At 38.5% G+C, this 13,682-nt stretch overlaps 3 protein-coding genes across 28 annotated transcripts in view; 1 reads left to right on the forward strand and 2 right to left on the reverse strand.

Moving 5' to 3' along the window:
• Positions 1–9,512, forward strand: part of CYP2R1 (cytochrome P450 family 2 subfamily R member 1) — a 131,014-nt gene extending 121,502 nt beyond the window's left edge. The window contains exon 7 of the transcript XR_014837260.1: positions 9,096–9,512. The gene's annotated coding sequence lies outside the window, so the exon portion shown is untranslated. The remainder of the gene's footprint in view (positions 1–9,095) is intronic.
• INSC (INSC spindle orientation adaptor protein) overlaps positions 1–13,682 on the reverse strand; it is an 864,422-nt gene that overhangs the window by 653,022 nt on the left and 197,718 nt on the right. The gene's annotated exons all lie outside the window — the stretch shown is intronic.
• The window catches only part of PDE3B (phosphodiesterase 3B), a 324,331-nt gene that overhangs the window by 79,940 nt on the left and 230,709 nt on the right, over positions 1–13,682 (reverse strand). The gene's annotated exons all lie outside the window — the stretch shown is intronic.

The following is a 13,682-nucleotide window of genomic DNA, read 5'->3' on the forward strand; positions in this document are numbered from 1 at the left end:
AATATCTATTACCACAGAACTGAAAATGTAAATCCAAAATCACACCCATTTGCTAAAAATACAAGAAAAATAACAAATCACCGCTCTTCCCCCTCCCACTCTCCAAAGGCTCATAATCTGTCATTTTAAATCATGTCAGTAGGTGGTGATATTTCCTTACCAATAGGGCATTTCTATCAAAAACACTTTAGAAAGCTGGCCCTGTGGTTTACATATAAGGGAATGGATTTATAAAAATTAACACTCCTTTTGATACACAGATAACTACGGATTTCCTTTTTGTCACCTTTATAGATTATCAATGATAACTTCTTAGTACTAGACTAGTTTCTTCCTGCCCTTCTCGTCCTAGCAGGGTTTGTGGCTACCTCCCCATCCAAGAGGAACTGCTCAAAGAAATAAAATTAGCTTTAATTTATCAAACTATAACTGCTCCCTATCATTAATCTTAAATTTCTTTTAAATTTACTTAATAAGTAGGTCTCCTTTTGCTTAAGTAATTGATTATAATTGTGATTTTCTACATAGCTTTGAAACCCTAGTCTTGGAACATAAGCCTGGTTAATTTGTAATGTAATCATATAGTTTCTATGTACTGAAATATTTGTGTTGTTTCTTGTCCTTGGTCGTAAGGATCCTGGTTGCAAAAAAAAATATTAAAATGCACAAAGATATACTCCATCATAGGTTTGATATTTTATTAGGAGTTGGCAGATTTTTTTCTGTGAAGGTACAAGTAGTAAATATTTTAGGTTTTGCAAGCCACATAAAGTTTCCACGGCATATTCTTTGCATTTGTTTGTTTGTTTGCTTTACAGCCCTTTAAATGCAACAAAACAGAACAATATTCTTAGCTCAATGGCCATACAAAAACAGGTTGCTGGCAGGATTTGGTCAGTGGGCTAGAGCTTACTGACCCCTATTTTAGATAATATGATCACTTTAAAAAATTGTCAATTGTCATTATCACCTTGTCAACATTGTTGCAGAAGGTCATTTCTTGCCAGTGAGGAGAAACCTATTTCTTCCCAAAGAAAATCCAGACAGACTACAACCACTTACAAAATTCACGGCCTTGTACCTGCAAAATGACTATGGTATAGCTACATGCAAAGTACATAATGTTATTTAGTAGACTCACCAAATTTATGCAGTATTTTATATAGTCCTAAGTGTGGTTCTCATATAATTATTTTAAGTTGTGACTTAGCCAGCATACATTCTAGATTCTAGAGACATCAATTAATGCACTCTAAGACATTAATAAATTTTTTTGCCTTTTTTTTTTGCTTTTTAGGGCTGAACCCGTGCCATACGGAGGTTCCCCGGCTATGGGTTGAATCAGAGCTGCATCTGTTACCTACACCACAGCTCATGGCAACTCCAGATCCTTAACCCACTGAGTGAGGTCAGGGATCAAATCCGCATCCTCATGGATCCTAGTCGGGTTCATTAACCACTGAGCCATGAGGGGAACTCCAAAACATTAATAACGTTTTAGGAGCATTCACATTAAGATGACCATAACCTAGGGAGTTGCCATTGTGGCTCAGTGGTTAACGAATCCCACTAGGAACCATGAGGTTACGGGTTCGATCCCTGGCCTTGCTCAGTGAGTTAACGATCCAGTGTTGCTGTGAGCTATGATGTAGGCCACAGGCGGGGCTTGGATCCCATGTTGCTGTGGCTGTGGTGTAGGCCGGCAGCTACAGCTCTGATTAGACCCCTAGCCTGGGAACCTCCATATGCCGCAGGTGCGGCCCTAGCAAAGACAAAAAAAAAAGAAAAAAAGAACATAACCTAAAACCCCTGAGTTTCTTTTATATTTGATATACATGCTCCATTTGCTTCATGCTATTCTTATACAACTGGCTTTTTATTCCCAACCGCAATACTTCCCTTCAGTCCTCATTTTAACCTGTCCAAGTTTCTTTGGAGAGTGAGAATGTCGACTAACCTATTCACCACTCCTCTCATCATCATGACATTTGTAAACCTGATCTTTCCTTAAGTTCACTAATAAAAATACAGACTAGAGAGGAGTGAAGACAGAACCACATGATGGGTCACTAAAGATTACCTATGACACTGTTTTTGGAGTCTACAAACATGCCTAACATGCTACCATTTAATCCATACTTCTGCATTTCTTCTACAAAGTGACATATATGTACCTCATTTCTTTAAGCCGTTAGTCTAAGTAGAAGCTGATTTCTTGCTTACTCCAGCATACTTTCATTAGGAGAGTATCTTAACATTGAGTCTTCCTTGCCCCCTACTTCATTAACCTGTATGATTATCTTTTTAAATATCTGCCCTCCAATGCCAACAGCCATATTTACATTCATATTATGAATTCTTTTTTTTTTTTTTTTTTTTGTCTTTTTGTCATTTTCTCGGGCCGCTCTCACGGCATATGGAGGTTCCCAGGCTAGGGGTCAAATCGGACCTGTAGCTGCCAGCCTACACCAGAGCCACAGCAACGTGGGATCCAAGCCGAGTCTGCAACCTACACCACAGCTCACGGCAACGCTGGATCCTTAACCCACTGAGCAAGGGTTCCTAGTCGGATTCATTAACCACTGCGCTGCAACGAGAACTCCTACATTCATATTATGAATTCTTAACAGTAGTCTTATCACTCCCAAGAGATCTAAGTTAGTAACTCGGTGGCAAAAAAAAACCACAAAACCTTTAAAATATTAAAATGGCTGTGGCCCTCCTAACACCACAGTACATACAGAGATAAACTAAATCTACAATATTAAATTTTCATACATATATACATAAGTAGTCCTGCTTCCCATAAGAGCATCACTAGTTTACATTCTGAGAAAGTTCCCTAATGCACTGAGACCAGTCCAAGGCTGCATTTTCAAAAGCTGCTGCTGACATGGGAGATAATGTGTACATCCTATTTAACTGTGCTCTTACTTTACTATGTACAAGGTTTTTTTTCTCTATGTTTATCCTTTCTAGCTCTCTCTACGGTTGCATTTGTTATTGCAGACCATCTCCCTTAATAAACTCACTTCTCCTTTGCCCTTTATCCCATCATCTTGGTTTTCTCTCACTTGTACTTGCTACCCTAGCTTCAAATAAACTCTTCAGCAGCTCAATCTTATTTGCGGTCACTTTCTCTGGGATCAATACATTTACCAAAAAAATACTAGGTCTTAGTCTGAAATCCCCTGTATATTAGGAACTGAAAACAAAATACAGTGAAAGCCACAAATTACAGGTAGACGGCCTTCTGTGTAAACTGGACAATGAGAATACTAGTGATTTTAAGAAAACAAAATTTTCTGGGAGTTTCCATTGTGACTCAGTGGTAATAAACCCAACTAGTATCCGTGAAGATGTGGGTTCGATCCCTGGCCTTGGTCAGTGGGTTGGAGGTTCAGCATGGCTGTGAGCTGTGTGATGTAGGTGGCAGACATGGCCTGGGTCTGGTGTTGGCATGGCTGTGGCACAAGCTGGCTGCTACAGCTCCGATTTGACCCCTAGCCTGGGACCCTCCATATGCTGCAGGTACGGCCCTAAAAAGAGCAAAAAAAAAAAAAAAAAAAAAAAAATTTTCCACTTAAGTAGTGGAAGATACATGATCCTGGAATTCTGCAGCTAGGTACATCTTAGAACAGTGTTATTCGAGGTGTAGTAGACAATAAGAAAGGTACAGAAAGTAAATATTTAGAAATTTTTATAACAATTTGATATTGAGAAGGTTTTGGTGTATTTTTTAAAAGCATGGGTCCACAACAGATTGGGGCAGAGCCCCAAAGCTTGATCCTTTGCTATATAGTTTGATTCCAGGAGACAAGAACATAAATGCACAGAGTTGCACTGTTTTGGGTAGCAAGAAAACTAAATACAATGCAAATATCTGTCAATAACAACATGGGGAAATTTTGGTATATTCATACAGTGGAAAACAACAGTGAAAATGATGAAAGATAGTTACCTCCTATATGAATGAATCCTAAAAATATAATATTGCATGAGGAATGTATGTATATAGTCTAAATATATACATATAAAATTAAACACATTGAAATATACTTTTTCTTTTTACAGCTGCACCTGAAGCATATGGAAGTTCCTAGGCTAGTGGTCAAATTGGAGTTGGCGCTGCAGCTACCGGCCTGTGCCAAAGCCACAGCAATGCTGGATCTGAGCCACATCTGCGACCTAGGCTGCAGCTTGCAGCAATGCTGGATCTTTAACTCACTGAGCCAGGCCAGAGATTGAACCCACATTCTCACAGAGACAACACTGGGTCTTTAACCCACTGAGCCACAACAGGAACTCTCTGAAACATATTTTTTAGAAATATAAATATAGGGGAAACCATACAGAAATTCAGTATAATCATCTCTAAGGGGGAAGAGAAGAAAACTGAATCTGAGAATGGCATACAGTTAATTTCAAAGTTATTGGTAATGTTCAAAGTTAATGGTGGATTGATGGTATCTGTTATTATCCTTAGTGTCTATTCTGGTAAAGAAGCAGAGACAGTGACGAGAGTAAACTTTCTAGGAATTGTGCTGTATGAGGCAAGAATGAAATGGAGTGATAGCTGGAAAAGAATGTGGTGATAATACTTCTGTTAAAATGGTAGGTTCTGGGAGTTCCCATCGTGGCGCAGTGGTTAACGAATCCGACTAGGAACCATGAGGTTGCGGGTTCGATCCCTGCCCTTGCTCAGTGGGTTAACGATCCGGCGTTGCCGTGAGCTGTGGTGTAGGTTGCAGATGCGGCTCGGATCCCGCGTTGCTGTGGTTCTGGCGTAGGCCTGTGGCTACAGCTCCGATTCGACCCCTAGCCTGGAAACTTCCATATGCCGCGGGAGCGGCCCAAGAAATAGCAAAAAGACAAAAAACAAACAAACAAACAAACAAAAAATGGTAGGTTCTAGAGCTTGTTTATACTTAATAGGAATGATTCAGGACAGTAGGAGAACTAATATACAGGGTAGAGTGAGAGATTTCCCCAAAGGAGCAAAATCCTTAATGAAAATCTTGCTCAATATCTCTATAATATTAGCACTTAGATAAAAATTCAAACTGGGAAACAGTAGCAGGGTATTAGCCATTATTAATTAAATCTGTGAATCACCAGTCGTTCCTCAGGGGTCTGGAATATTTATAGGAAGAATAAAAGAACCAATTTAGTTTATACATATTTCAAAATGTTGAAATATAAAATAACTGATTTCCACAAAACTATCATCTTAATAATCATTATATTTTGAAAAGTGGGCCAGGTGCCCTAAGGACCTGCATTATCCTGTAAGACTACAAATCATTTTAGTAGAAATATTTTCATGTCATTTGAATACTACTGTTTATATCTGTTAAATTTGCATTCTCTACATTCTGAGATGTTGTTGTTGTTTTGCTTTTTAGGACCCAACTTGCGGCATATGTAAGTTCCCAGGCTAGGAGTCAAATCGGAGCTACAGTTGCCAGCCTACACCACAGCCACAGCAGCGCAGGATCCAAGCTGCATCTGTGACCTACACTGCATCTTGTGGCAATGCCAGATCCTTAATCCACTGAGTAAGGCCAGGGATCGAACCCACATCCTCACGGATACCAGTCAGGTTCATTACCACTGAGCCATAATGGGAACTCTGTATTCTTTACATTCTGTTACAGTATTATTCCAAAGGGGGAAAAAATGGCTCAAAATTGGTTTCCTAAAGCTTAAAGTACTAATAAAAATAGTAACATAAATAACTCAGAATAAATGCTAAGCCAAAATCAAGAATAAGATTCTAATGCAAACTGACTACAAATCTGTGGGTGTGATAATACCACAACCCATGAAAACAAATATATACTATTAAGTGATACAAGAATGACTATCGAAAAACTAGACTTTTTTTCAGACTTGCAATTCATTCACTCTATATTCTTCTGCATATTGTCTACTTTGAAACACTGATGACATTCAAACAAAATATGAAGCTTTTTGATAAACCAGTAGAACTTTTCTAGAATAAACACACAATACTTTCTTATATGAAACTCAAGATTTCTGTCCCTAAAACAGAGGAGACAAAAACTATAGAGGCACCATTCAGAGTCTGTGCCTTTCATAGGAAAAGCATACACAAAAGACAAACTATTGCTGAGAGACTTGTAAAACTAGTCACACAGATAACAAACATTATGCTGGTAGAGAAACCAGACCAAATAATTTCCAAAACGTATTTATTACATGACACCTTGGGACATCACAGAACTGAAAAGGCATAAAAGGTAACAGAGTAATTATTATCATATGTGTACATGGCAGATATTTCACTTTACTGGCAGGCAAATGCACTCATATGATGAATCCAAATCAGCTCTTGGTTTATGTGTAATACAGACAACAAAAGATAGCAGACAAATTTTTATGTGTAAACTCATACTACAAAATATGATTTTTTCCTATTTAATGATTATTCTGTGAACTATGAGAGAGACTTGAAAAATGTGCTGCAATCAATTCTGAAAGAATCAGTTAACTGTTCAGTAAGAAAAAGACTTACTAAACAATGAGATTACCTCTTAACTATAGATCTACCACTGCTTTAGTCACAGAAAACAGCTTGGTGGTTAAAACATACATGCTGGGCATGATTTCAGTTTTAAAGAAAGAGCATAACACACAGGCACTCAATTTTGGGCCACAGAGTGTATGTACATCTTTTCAGCGTGCTGTGGGAAAATGGAGTACAAATAAACCTGCAAATAGTAAATAGAAGTTTTTCTTCAATAAAATGCAAAGAACTATTTCTCAAGTTTTTAAGTATGACAATGCCCATTACTTAGCAACTGACACAGTCTTGAAAGAAATCTCTTTCTGATTCCAGGGTCCTTGTTGAATTAGAGTATTCAGAACCAACAGTCAAAAAAACACTTGCTGCTTTCCATTGTAGGTTATAGTTTTGCTTGGATTTTTCCAATTGAAGAGAAATAGAAAAAAGGAAAGAATTTGGTTAGATACAGAATGAACCTACAACACATACCTCTTTACATCAGTGAGCTAAAACAGAATGCTTTTACTATTGCAAACAATGTTCACTGGTAATGTAATTTTTTTAGTTTTTAAAAATTATGAATCATTTTAATATATTTATCTAATATTGGTAGTGCATGCCACTTACAGTGAATACATAGTGGATAGTGCATGGATATTAAAAGTTTAAGGAGTTACCATTGTGGCTCAGCAGGTTAAGAACCCAACTAATATCCATGAGGATGTGGGTTTGATCCCTGGCCTCACTCAGTGGGTTAAGGATCTGGTGTTGCTGCAAGGTGCAGAGTAGGTTGCAGATTCGGCTCAGATCCCACATTGCTGTGGCAGTGGCGTAGGCTGGTGGTTACAGCGCTGATTCGACCCCTAGCCTGGGAACTTCCATATGCCATGGCTGTGGCCCTGAAAAGACCAAAAAAAAAAAAAAAAAAAAAGTTTAAGAAACATCAGTAGAAGCCTCATTCTTCCTATATAATGTATAGCCCTTTTAAAATTTTATTTCCAAGTATATAGTATATGCTTTGTATGTAAACTGTTCCCAAGTCCATTAAAATGTAGGCATCTAAAGTTCAATCCCAATGCCAAAGTAGATCTTATAATTTAAATATAAGAATAAATAAATAATTGAAACATGGCTAAACTTTGAATAACAGTAAAGCAAGAAGTTACGGTGACGATGATATGTTCTCAAATCATGGTTCTATTATAAGATTTAACAAAAGTATGAAATTTTAATGGCTATTTTTAGGGGCTCTAAATATTATATTTGTTTCCATCTAAACTCAAGTATAATACAGTTATTGAAAATTATTATATATTTTCACACACTGTAGTTACCTGTTCAAGATAATTTTAAAAATAGCATTTTATCATAAATAACATACCAGGTGCATACTATTAAAAAATTCTTTTAGTTGACATGATAAAGTAAACCCAAGACTGTGCCTTTATATAAATTCAGCTTTTCTTTGTGGTTAAAAAGTTGAATCCTGATAAAAGTTTCTGTTTGAATATGTTTATAAGTCCAACATGCTTCACAGAGCTCTACAAAACCACCAATACCACAGTGAAACATCAGCAGCACAACCAGGAGATGTTATCAGGTTCAATTACGTCAATGAGGTTTTATTTCATTGTTCCCCATGTAGCCAAAAGGAAAAACATATATGTGTCCTCAAGTCAAGCTTACAGAACTGTGATATTTATGTGAAATTTGAAAGATTAGCCATTATGGTATAACTCTGAATTAACTGTTAAAGCATCCTTTATTCTCGTGTTTCTTGTTGATATTTTACTTGAGCTTCATGTATAAATCTAGGCTAATGAAACTGATTGAATTTTAGCACTAACAACTTTTTCTATTTTTATGCCTTCCACCTTAGGCCCATTTAACTCTGTTTATTGAATATAAACCAAAAATACAAAATAAATGGACAGTCAAAAAGCTAAACTAACCAAAATGGTACTTTCTACTAGTTGAAAGTACAAAGATAGTAACCCTGACCCTTGCATGACACAGAAGGGCCCCAGCCAGAAAAACTGAGAAGCAGGGGAAAAAAAAGGGGGGGGGGAGAGTGGGTGGAGACTAGCATTACTTAGAAACTAATTTCATTTACTATTCTTACTAATCAATCAAAATATATGATTACAGCTGTGGTGGCTTAGACTGCAAGCTATGCACCAGCACTGTTAGATTCCTAATACCTAATGTCCTCTTTAATCTTTACTAGAATTCTTTGTGGTAAGCCTTATTTCCTCATTTTGCAAATGACACAACAGAGACTAAAAAAGGTGAAGTAAGCTGCCCAGGGTCACATGACTAGTAAGTGGCAGGGACAGAAATTAAATTCAGATCTGCCTCATTCCAAAGCCTTAAGGATTCTTAACCATTATGCTACATCATCTTATAATTATCATTTACTACTATTATTATCAACAGCACTATGTGCTAGTAATACAGCAGGTGCTTGGCAGCCATGTAAAATCACAAGTTTTGCAAGTAACCCCTTTTATGTATGGAGAAGTTGAGGCTTAGTGATTATATTAATTATTCTGCATTTGCCTTCCAGATCCATTCTTTGCCTTCCTGTGCTCTCTGGGGAGACAGACCCCTATGCTCTGCATCTCCTGAGCTCCCATGCAGCTGATTTCCGCTCAGATTGAGAGATGATGACAGCAGGAAATGAGTTTGGGAGGAGAGAGAGATGAAGGTTATTTTTTCTCTGCTGCCTCTGCCTACACACCTGTGTCTCTGGTAATAACTGTAGTTCCTCCATGACTACAGCTCTTAGCAGATGGTCTTCCCTTCACAACTTCAGCTGTGACTCTGGAAACACCATTTCCACCCTTGTTCCTTCAGCCTCAGGTGAGATAATAGCTTTCCATAGTTACTTGTCTCTAGTTGCCTAGCCACCTCTTGTCTATCCTATTAACCCTGCTCACTCGCTCAAAGTGGATTCATCATTAAAATCTTTTTATTGGAACCACCTTGGAATGAATTCTATTTCTCCCTGAACCCCTGAGTAATACAGGGTCATTGTTAACCAAGTTCTTCTGTCAGATGTCAGCTAATAAATCACAGAGCTAGAATTTGAATTTAGATTTATAACCCTCCAATTTTATCCCCTTTCTATTACTATGCTGAAAGGATAATTATTTTAACTTTTGATGAGACCTTTCTTTCCAAAACTCATAAGTTAAAAAAAAGTCATCAAATTATCAAACTGCCTTCCGATACCCCCATCCCACACTCCCTGCATTTCATTCTGTTACTACAGATGAACTTCACCAGGTCTAGTCAATGGCACTAGATCCAATCCCCTGGATTCTATCTGAGGATATTTCACAAGCAATTTTCTCCCTCTTCCTTACTTCATCATTCTTTTTTCTTGCTACTAAATCATTCCCATTAGACTATAAATATACTGTAGTTCCTCACATCTCTCACACACGTTCTCATGATCATACTCACACCCAGCCGTTTCCAATTCTCTGCTCCCATTTATAGCAAAATTCCTCAAAAGAGTGATGGTTACTTTTTGTTTCCAATTCCTCTCCTGTAATTCTCTCTTAGCTATTCTGGTTTATTTTGCTGGTCCTTCAACATGCCAGTCAACTCCGAAAAGGATTTTTCTAAACCCATACTGATAATAAAGTAGCACGTAAAATATACATGTAAGGTTTTTTTCCTGTTAAGTGTACAAAACCAGAAATAACAATATTTAAAGGGACAAGGGACAAATATAAGTTGAGTGGAGCAATATATGAGAGTACTGAGGTCACTTATTATTTGAAATAGGTAGAACTTTAACCTGTAAAAATACCAATTAATCTCCATATTCTATTGACAGCATGAGACTTTTGTTTTTATCATTCGATGTTCTGAAATTGAGTAAAACACATACTTTCTTTTTTTTTTTGGTCTTCTTGCGTTTTCTAGGGCCGCTCCCTCGGCATATGGAGGTTCCCAGGCTAGGAGTCTAATGGGAGCTGTAGCTGCCAGCCTACACCAGCAACGCGGGATCCAAGCCATGTCTGCGACCTACACCACAGCTCACAGCAACGCCAGATCCTTAACCCACTGAGCAAGGCCAGGGATTGAACCGGCAACATCATGGTTCCTAGTCGGATTCGTTAACCACTGAGCCACAACGGGAACTCCCTACTTTTTTTCCTAACCCTAATATTTTTCAGACTCATTTTAAAATTTTAAAATTGTTATAAACATCATGGTCTAATTGTGCTAAAGGGAATTCAAGCAGAGACTGTCATTTTCCAAATATAATATGGAAGAGCCTCTATTTTACCAGTATTCTTAAATCTCTTGTTCCCTCCAGATGTTTTCAAGTTTTCATCTGCCTGCTTCTCTTCTAGACCTCCTGTGTCCTTCCTGGATATGTAACATGGCACATGTCCCAACCGGTTTCTCTAGCTTATGATTGAGCAAAATTTTATCTATATCCCTGACATGGACTCTACATTCCCACCAAAAGATACATATTCTGGGGAGTTCCCATTGTGGCTCAGCAGTAATGAACCCAGCTGGTACCCATGAGGGTGCAGGTTCGATCCCTGGCCCCGCTCAGTGCGCTAAGGATCTAGATTTGCCATGAGCTATGGTGTAGGTTGCAGGCAGGGGTTGGATCTGGCATTGCTGTGGCTGGCAGCCGCAGCTCCGATTCGACCCCTAGTCTGGGAACTTCCATATGCCACAGGTGGAGACCTTAAAAAAAATAAATAAAGGGATACATATTCTGGGGAGAATGTATCAAAAGTAACTGGAAAAAAAAAAAAAAGAAATGGGACTCTAAACATATAACCTCTCTCTTCCTCCTACTGTGAATAATGTTTTCTTTTTAAGTTGCTATATAATTTTCAGTACAATTTAAGCAAGATTTTAAATAATAATAGCTAATATTTAAAAGATCTTACAAATGTGAAACATGTGAACAAATCAGGATTGCGTGAGGAATTTCCTAATAAATATTCTAGAATTCGAACCACCATTTATGAACAAGACCAAAAGAGAACAAAAGGTTTCTCACCTCAATCACAGGAATATGCTACAAACTTGACTCCAGTCTAGAGAGAAAACCAGGAGATCACAAAAACCTTCTGGGGAGATCTGAGTTCAACCTAAAATAATGGTTTTATCACCAAATCTAAATCATCTCCATCTATATATATGACAACTCAAGCAGACTGATGCCAGAGCCCAGGGTCTCAAATGCTGCAGTATAATGCTTCTCATCTGCTTCAACTCAGAGGAGGCTGAGTTGCTTCCCCACCCCTACCCCAAGGCAATCAACTCTATCCAGCTCACATATCTAAAAGATCCACAAATTGCACAGATGTTCAAGTAACCAAAGGAACTTGTTGGCCTAGGCATATTTACCCTCTGCTTAAGAAAGCAAGTACATTTTTTCCCCCTCTGATAGTCCTTTAGGCTAAAGAATCATGAACTAACCAAAGACACCAGGCTTACTGATGTAGTAGTTACATAATTCGTACAGAGGAAAATAAGATGCAAGTTCCCTGCTTGGAAGCCCCTTTGTTTAGGAATTCTGCTTCTTGGCTTTTCTGAGGTCTATGACTCTCTAATACGTTTACACAGGCCCGTGACCTTTGTATTCCCAAATAACACAAAGGAGAGTCCTAATGGTATTTCACCATGGACAGAGAGTGTATTTCATCATCAATTTGTAATTTCTGTCTCAAGAGTACTTGAAGAGGGTAAGAATACTGCTGTAGGAAAAAGCTAAAAGTTCCCTCCAAGGATTCAGCTCCAGGCTTTGATACTCCACTGTAGCCTGCCCGCTGAAGTCTGCCCACCCCAACCTGCCTTTGATCATTAGAACTATAGACACCATTCATGGGTCCTGGACTGTGGAAGTTTCCCATCTTTAACTATGTCCAACCCTTTTGGCTACAGGGTGGAAATCCTTGTAAGCAGCAGCTAAATACTGCTTGGGTCGGAGTTCCTGTCGTGGCACAGTGGTTAACGAATCCGACTAAGAACCATGACGTTGCCGGCTGGATCCCTGGCCTTGCTCAGTGGGTTGACGATCCGACGTTGCCATGAGCTGTGGTGTAGGTCGCAGACGCGGCTCCGATCCTGCGTTGCTGTGGCTCTGGCGTAGGCCGGTGGCTGCGGCTCCGGTTCGACCCCTAGCCGGGGGACTTCCATATGCCACGGGAGCAGCCCAAGAAATGGCAAAAAAAGACTGCTTGGGTCATGCATTTTATTTTATTTTATTTTATTTTATTTTTTTAATATTCTTTTCACTTTTATTCTCTTTTTTAAATTATAGTTGATTTAAATGTTCTGTCAATTTCTGCTGTATAGCAAAGTATACATATGGCTGGGTCACCTTGTGTGTATTTTTTTTTTTTTAATATTCTTTTCACTTTTATTCTCTTTTTTAAATTATAGTTGATTTAAATGTTCTGTCAATTTCTGCTGTATAGCAAAGTATACATATGGCTGGGTCACCTTGTGTGTAGGGTCATGCATTTTAAAGAGAACAAGTGGTGACCTTTAATCAGTCTCAGTCTTATTTATTTATTTATTTATTTTTTGTCTTTTTGCCATTTGTAGGGTCACTCCAGCGCTCCAGTAGCATTTGGAGGTTCCCAGGCTAGGGGTCGAATCGGAGCTGCAGCCACCGGCCTACACCACAGCCACAGCAACGGGGGATCTCAGCCATGTCTGCAATTTATACCACAGCTCACAGCAACGCCGGATTGTTAACCCACTGAGCAAGGCCAGGGATTAAACCCATAACCTCATGGTTCCCAGTCGGATTCATTAACCACTGCGCCATGACGGGAGCTCCTCAGTCTCAGTCTTTTACTGTCCTCAAATTCCTATCTCATCATAACTAAAACAAGTAAAACTTAGCTTAAAAAGGGGAGACAATCTCAAGTCTGGCAAACCAGAGGCAACAAGAGGGGTTCTGAAAACCTGTCTGTTGACTACATTAGGTACTCTTTTGGGAGCTTTTTATATCATTACACTCAACCTGTGAGGTCAGTTTTTATATAAAATTCAACTTAGACTGAAGTATCTTGCTGAATGAATAAATGACACTTTCTTCCCCGTATCAATCTAATTCTAGATATTTAGAAATAATAGATATTACTTTCTGTTATCACAA

This window comes from Sus scrofa, chromosome 2 (genome assembly GCF_054392235.1).
Source record: "Sus scrofa isolate SSC_HxYL_T2T_F1_AM1 chromosome 2, Sscrofa_HxYL_maternal_Yorkshire_Landrace_v2.0, whole genome shotgun sequence".
Classification (NCBI taxonomy): Eukaryota; Metazoa; Chordata; class Mammalia; order Artiodactyla; family Suidae; genus Sus; species Sus scrofa.